Source organism: Lycorma delicatula, chromosome 6 (assembly GCF_047948215.1).
Source record: "Lycorma delicatula isolate Av1 chromosome 6, ASM4794821v1, whole genome shotgun sequence".
In the NCBI taxonomy this organism is placed as follows: Eukaryota; Metazoa; Arthropoda; class Insecta; order Hemiptera; family Fulgoridae; genus Lycorma; species Lycorma delicatula.
The window spans coordinates 53,746,208-53,752,935 of record NC_134460.1 but is presented as its reverse complement, the minus strand read 5'-3'; positions in this window follow the sequence as shown (position 1 = coordinate 53,752,935).

Here is a 6,728-nt window from a genome sequence, read left to right as displayed (position 1 = left end):
CAAGAAAATTGTATTCATTGGAGCCATTTGTATATGTAACAAAAGTTAGAATTATAGACATTGAGTACTAATTTACTTTGAGATATTTTGGTGAAGCACTAAAAGCTCTATTAATCCTACCCACATACTTTTCTAAAATATGATATTAATATCTATTTCCTTCAAGCGATCGAAAGAGTTTAATCGATGAAAGAGTTGGCTTTCAGATCATTGTTTGTCGACAGTAAATAGAAATTGTACGATTGATATTTATTAAATTAAATTCTGCCTTTTTCATGCATCTCTACATTTGTAAAATAATAATTGTATATTCTTAAAAATAACAATATTTACTTATATCAAACCACAAAACCATTTTTTCTACAATAAAAAAAATATTCAGTTGACAACAATCTTCATTTGACAACAACTATCTAAAAGATTTTTCAATGAATTAAAATTGTTTTAAAAGATTTCCATTGTAAAAAAAAAGAAATATTGGTGTGTTATAAATTACCAAATAATACTAATTAAACACCTAAATATTTTGCATCATTTTTAATACTTTTATTTATATTTTGTTTATTTATTGTCTTTACACGTCTGAATTTCTGTAATTTTTTTATTTATATTATTATTCTATGTAATAATATTTTAATCACTTTTTATTTTAAGTGTGAAAACAGGATTACATCGAAAACTGCTAATAAAAGATTTTCCTTAAAATCATGCTACATGGTCACTTTGATTGTTAAACAATCATAATCATTAGACACTAAGGAATAGTATAAGGAAATAAATTTAAAAAATATGTTCTTTCTTATATGCTTCTTCTTAAGTGTTTATTGAGTGATTTTTGGACATTATTCTTTTTTCCAAAAATTATTTAACACAGCTTTACTTTACATTTTGTTTATTAATTTTACGATACAGTTGATCAAGCTTATCTCACAATTTTCCTTCATCTTTTCAAACAAATTGTGGAACAATTCCTTTAGATATTTGTGGTATTATGATCACTTATTCCTGAAATGTTTTATAAGTTTTTGTATTAAATAAATATCTATTTATTTTATTACTACAACTTCATACTTTCAAATTTTAATTTGAAATTATTTTTGGATAGACTGAGAGTGTCAGAGAAAGTGTTTTGTTTTTATCGTTCTGAAATAATCATTTTGTTGAATTTTTCACAAAACAATGTTATAATTTTGAACAAAAATATTTTCTGAAGATAAAAGATAGAAGAGTCTGAATATTAGTAAACTTGGAAAACAAGCAAGAAGTAAATTGTTAAATTTAATTTTAATAACTTCAGGTAAGTGAGATTTCATGGACATAACAAATAAGATTTCTTGGATGTACAAGTGACACAGAAAAAAGGAAATTTTGAAATCTGTAGTGGCAGTCATGTACAGTTGGCAGCACTGCTTTATACAAAGGCAACTTTACCACTCAGTCATCATGAAGTAGTGGGTCTGAATATTAGTAAACTTGGAAAACAAGCAAGAAGTAAATTGTTAAATTTAATTTTAATAACTTCAGGTAAGTGAGATTTCATGGACATAACAAATAAGATTTCTTGGATGTACAAGTGACACAGAAAAAAGAAATTTTGAAATCTGTAGTGGCAGTCATGTACAGTTGGCAGCACTGCTTTATACAAAGGCAACTTTACCACTCAGTCATCATGAAGTAGTGGAACAGTCAATAGCGTGCTTTTGTTATAAAAATGTTTTACAAAACCACTGGTAGTTTGATAGATGTACAGGGGTAGTTCTGACAGCATTACAATTTAGGATGTGTTCCATCAAAACAAGTGATAATACATGGATTATAAACTGTGAAAAGACTGGATCGGATCTGAAAAAGAAACCAACAGGACGATCAAGTAGTGCTTGTACTTCACATAATGTTGAGGCTGTACATGTTTCAGTCGTACAGAGCCCATGATAATCAATTTGTAAAAAAAACAGCTGTAGTCGGGTTGACCCGAGAGAGTGTTCACCAAATTCTTCATTTTTACTTCAAATTTCATCCTTACAAGTTACAGATCATGCAAGAACTGAAGGAGAATCCTTTAGTGCTGTTTTGATTTCTGTCAAAAAAATATGGCAAACATTAACGAGGGCAATGAATTTCTGGACAAGATATAGATGTCAAATGAGGCACATTTCCATCTCGTAGGTTATGTGAACAAGCAGAACTATCGTTACTGGGCAGCAGTAACCCCAATGAAGTTCCTGATTGCCCTTTAGATAGCAGCAATGTAATAGTATGGTGTGTAGTTTTATATGGGCTCATTGGACCATACTTTTTCAAAAATGAGTAGTGGATCATGAAGACTGTCACTTTGGATCGATACATTTACATGCTTCAATCTTTTGTTATACCTCCATTGAACAATTTCCCGTATCAGTATGAAGCCTGATTTCAACAGGATGGCATGGTCACACACTGCAAGGCAATCAATGGTGCTGTGTGAGAATTGTTTGGTAACCATATGACTCAAGATTCTGTGACATTCCCTTTCCCCCAAGATCACTGGGATTTGTCAATTTATGATTTTTTCTTGTAGGGATACCTTTAAGAGTGTGGTCTACTAGTGTTTCAATTTATTAGGTGATTTGAAACTAGCAGTTCAAGATGAAATTCATGACATCCCACCTGAAATGTTGCTGTAGATTGACAGAATCCTTACATAGAGGAGGATGCCTAACATCAGTTTTAAAAACTGATATTACGTATTTTGATAATGTGATATTTTACACTTTTTAAATTGCAACTGTTAGGTTTCTGTCAATAGATTTTTTTGTTCCATTTTTCAAAAGTTCCCGTTCTTTTGTGTCACAATGTTAAAGAACATATAAATTACAGATTTCAATAATAAAGCAAAAATTGTACTTATGTTCATCTGTATCAGGAATATATACACAATTTATTTTTATTGTAAGTAACAGAATGAAACAAGAGTGAGTTTACACTTGCTCATGATATAATAAAGCTTTTTTTTTTAAATCATTATGGGTGAAATAACAGTGCACCAACTGAGATGGAAGGATTTCAAAAAAAAAGTTTCCTTTATCTATAAAACAAAAATTACTCTGGCCATCTACAATATAGAAAAATTAAATAAATTATAATTCACCAGAAAAAATAAATTTGCCTTTTGAAATAATATTTCCTACTGGTCTATTGTAAAACACATAAAACTTGGCAGTCAGTGTGTTCATTTTTTTAAGTATTTGATTAAAAAATGTGCATTGTTCTAAACTTGCTGCTTAAAGAAATCTTATTTTGTGATTTATGATTGCTTATTTAATCTTATTGCTTTTATAAATCGTTACTGTTGGTGTACAGGAAAGAAATTGAATTTGCATCAATTCATCATTCGAACAACTTAGGGTTTTTACAGAGATAATTGTTAACCATATTGCCCTGTTATGGTTAAATGCAACTATTATTTACAGGTAAGAGAAGCACAATATATTCTTTGGGATACCAAAAATGGAACTTAACTTAAAAATTCTCTGTAAAAACAAAATAAAGTATTTTGTATATATTATATTAATTTAAAGTCTTAAATTAAAAAGCTTTCCAAGTAATTTAAAATCTTCCATAATTATTTAACAGAGTTTATGTGAGTAAAATATATATAAATATATAAATTTACTCATAAAATGATGAATTTTTAACACCAATTTTTGTTTAATAAAATATTAAAAACTTGAACTTATATTATAATGAAGTACTTCTGATGAATATTTCTAAAATGGTGATGTATAATGTAAAACACTTTTTATTGTAAATAGAATTTTTTTATGAAGATTCCTGCAGGCGTTCTTAAAACATGTAAAATGTGTAAAAGTCATATGAACTGTTTCTTATACATATTTTTAGATTTCTCAAAGTGCTTCATCCAAGAAGCAGCAATTAAAATTTCTATAACAATCAGTTTTTCTCATTTTTAGTCCTGACTACAATGATTGCAAACCAATTATCACAAGAAGTGAACTCTCTTAAAAAATTGAGATTTTAAAATTGTCAATTTTCAAGTAAAAAAATATTTAATTTATAATAACACTGGGTGATCTACTGAAGTATGTTGTAGCACTGGAGTACTGCATGTATGTCATTAATATACATTCATTTAATTAAATTCAACACTTAAACGTAAATCTTTTAGATAATTTTGAGTGCTTTTTTTGACATCCCTTTGATTAATGGACAGCAATGATAATGTTAAGTGATTTAAACATAAAAAAGTATTTCTTTTTTTTTTTTTTAATGTTTTAAATCAAATTTTGTGTAAACTGCCTGCTGGTACTTATTTCACACAATAATAAAGAATATTTAAATCTTGTTTCATAATGAATTTTTACAAAAGATTGGATTTACCTGCTTGTGAAAAAAAATTTAAGTTTGCTTCAGTTAAACTGGTTATTTATCGTAAACCCAGCCACAGTTCACAAGTTATATTATATACATTTTTAAATAAAAAAACATTTAACTTCTATTCTGTTAATATAGAGACCAGCAGTAAAATCAGCTGCTAATCATGGTACAATTCCTGTTAAATATCCAAAATTTGTCACTTAACTTTTTGTTTAACTCGTCTTCTTTTCATTAAAATACATGTTAATGAACATTCAAGGTTGAAACAGAAAAGAAAAAAAAAGTGTAGAATAGAAATCTTTACTCACCTATTGTTATTTTAATTTTTAATCTTTATTCGTAAATATCTGTAATATATACTAAGCAAACAGTTTTAACATAAATTACATTTTAGCATATAAAAGTGTCACAACATTTTATTTATGATATGAATATATTATGTAAAAATATTTATTATAATCATATAAATAATAAAATATAATATAGAAAATTTTAAGTTAAAATAGACCATATATCAACAGAATTAAAGAAAATTGTATAAAATAATAATTATAAAGAGTAAAATCAGAATTATAAAACTTATTACATTCCTGGAACTCGTTTACTGAATGAAAATCCTTATTTTTTATCCATTAAAACAGAACTGATTTTAATTGTTTATTGATATTGTGAAACATTCTTTAAATAATCTATTAAACAAGTTTAATCTTGAATATGTTATATTTTAAAAAAACAATAATTTTTTTTTTATTAACCTGTTAGTGACAAATCTTTTCTAGGATTACGTTTTGTGTGTGTTTACTTTTTGTGTAGGTGTTCTATGATTATTAAAATTTTATGACATAATGGGAACAAAATGTTTCTTGCTATGATATTTGGTGAAACTTCTTCAAGTGATGATGTATCATGTAACATTTTTATAAATGCAAAAAACAATTTCTATTGGTAGTGTAATATTAACAAAAAAGATTATGCACTGTACATCTGTATGTGAAAAATTAATAATGTAATGGTAATGTTTGATAGTGAACTAGCTGCCTAATTTGAAATTTTAGTCTTGTCAAATCTCTAGTAACATCTTGACTTTTTTTTGGAATTGTTAATAGCCTTAAAGAAATTTAAACTAGTCAATGCCTAATAATCCTTTTATATAACATTAACTTGAGAAAATTTTAATGGATTTAACACATTTTTGTATTTAAAGAAGACTATTTCACAATTAGCATTGTACTTTCTTGCTGATAATATAGTCAGAACCAAATTTCAAATAAAATTCTGTTTTTTTTTATTTATAGTATTATTTATACATGTGTTACATATGGGGCTGAAATAAATTAATTTCTCAGTCGCAAATAAAATTATTACCTCCACCATATTATTTATTAACTTTTGAATAAATTTAAGTAAATATACTTTATGATTCACTTGGCAGCATTCATATGATTTGTAGCAGTATAATGAAACAGCATTAACTTGATTTAATTTTAAACTAAGCTTAGTTTTATATTTTTTTGAATGGAGATGTTATATAGGAAAATTACAGAGAAGATCTTAACCATTTGGTAACTATCAAGTTAAAATTTTGATTAATGTATGCTTATGACAAAACAAGAATAGCTTTCTGGTAAACTACATTGTTATAGAAGTTTTTAGAAGAAACTGTAGGATATATGCCCCTTTCTTGGTAGCTTACCAACCCCCAAAATTATGGTAATGTTAACATTGTGTAATATCTGTTTTCATTCATCTGAATTTCACAAATCCTTTTGTTATTTCTTTTTACTAATGTTTCTTTCATTTTAATAGCATTTACTTCTGTTCCACTTGATCTTGGAATTTTCCAGAAGCTTTCTTCTGCTTATATTTGTTTTTTGTTTAAGGAACACTTCATTCACATTATCTTTTATCCTTTTCTTCCAAGAAACATCATCTAAAATTTTCTCCTTTTCTTTCACTTTTTTTCTTTAATAGGTGATCTTCATGTAATTTATACACATTCTTTATAGTTTACAAAGAGTCTATGTAATTGCACTCTTTCATGTAATTTATTTACTTTAAAAAAAAAAAGAATGGCTTTTGATGCATTCTTTGTCAAATGTTCTTTGTCTTAATTTGGTCGGTGATATTTTGCTTATTTGTTTAAATGTTGAGATCATTTGGTAAGATTTTTCACAATTTGATTATTAAAGTAGATGCCATTATGCATAATGCCCAGTGAAACCATGAGTCATCAAATGTACCCCAGCATGATGAAACTTTATATTACATGCCAATTAAATTAATAATGATACAGTATAATCATCATCATATCCTTATAAAAAGGATATCCTTTTTCAGTCATTTATATATCAATC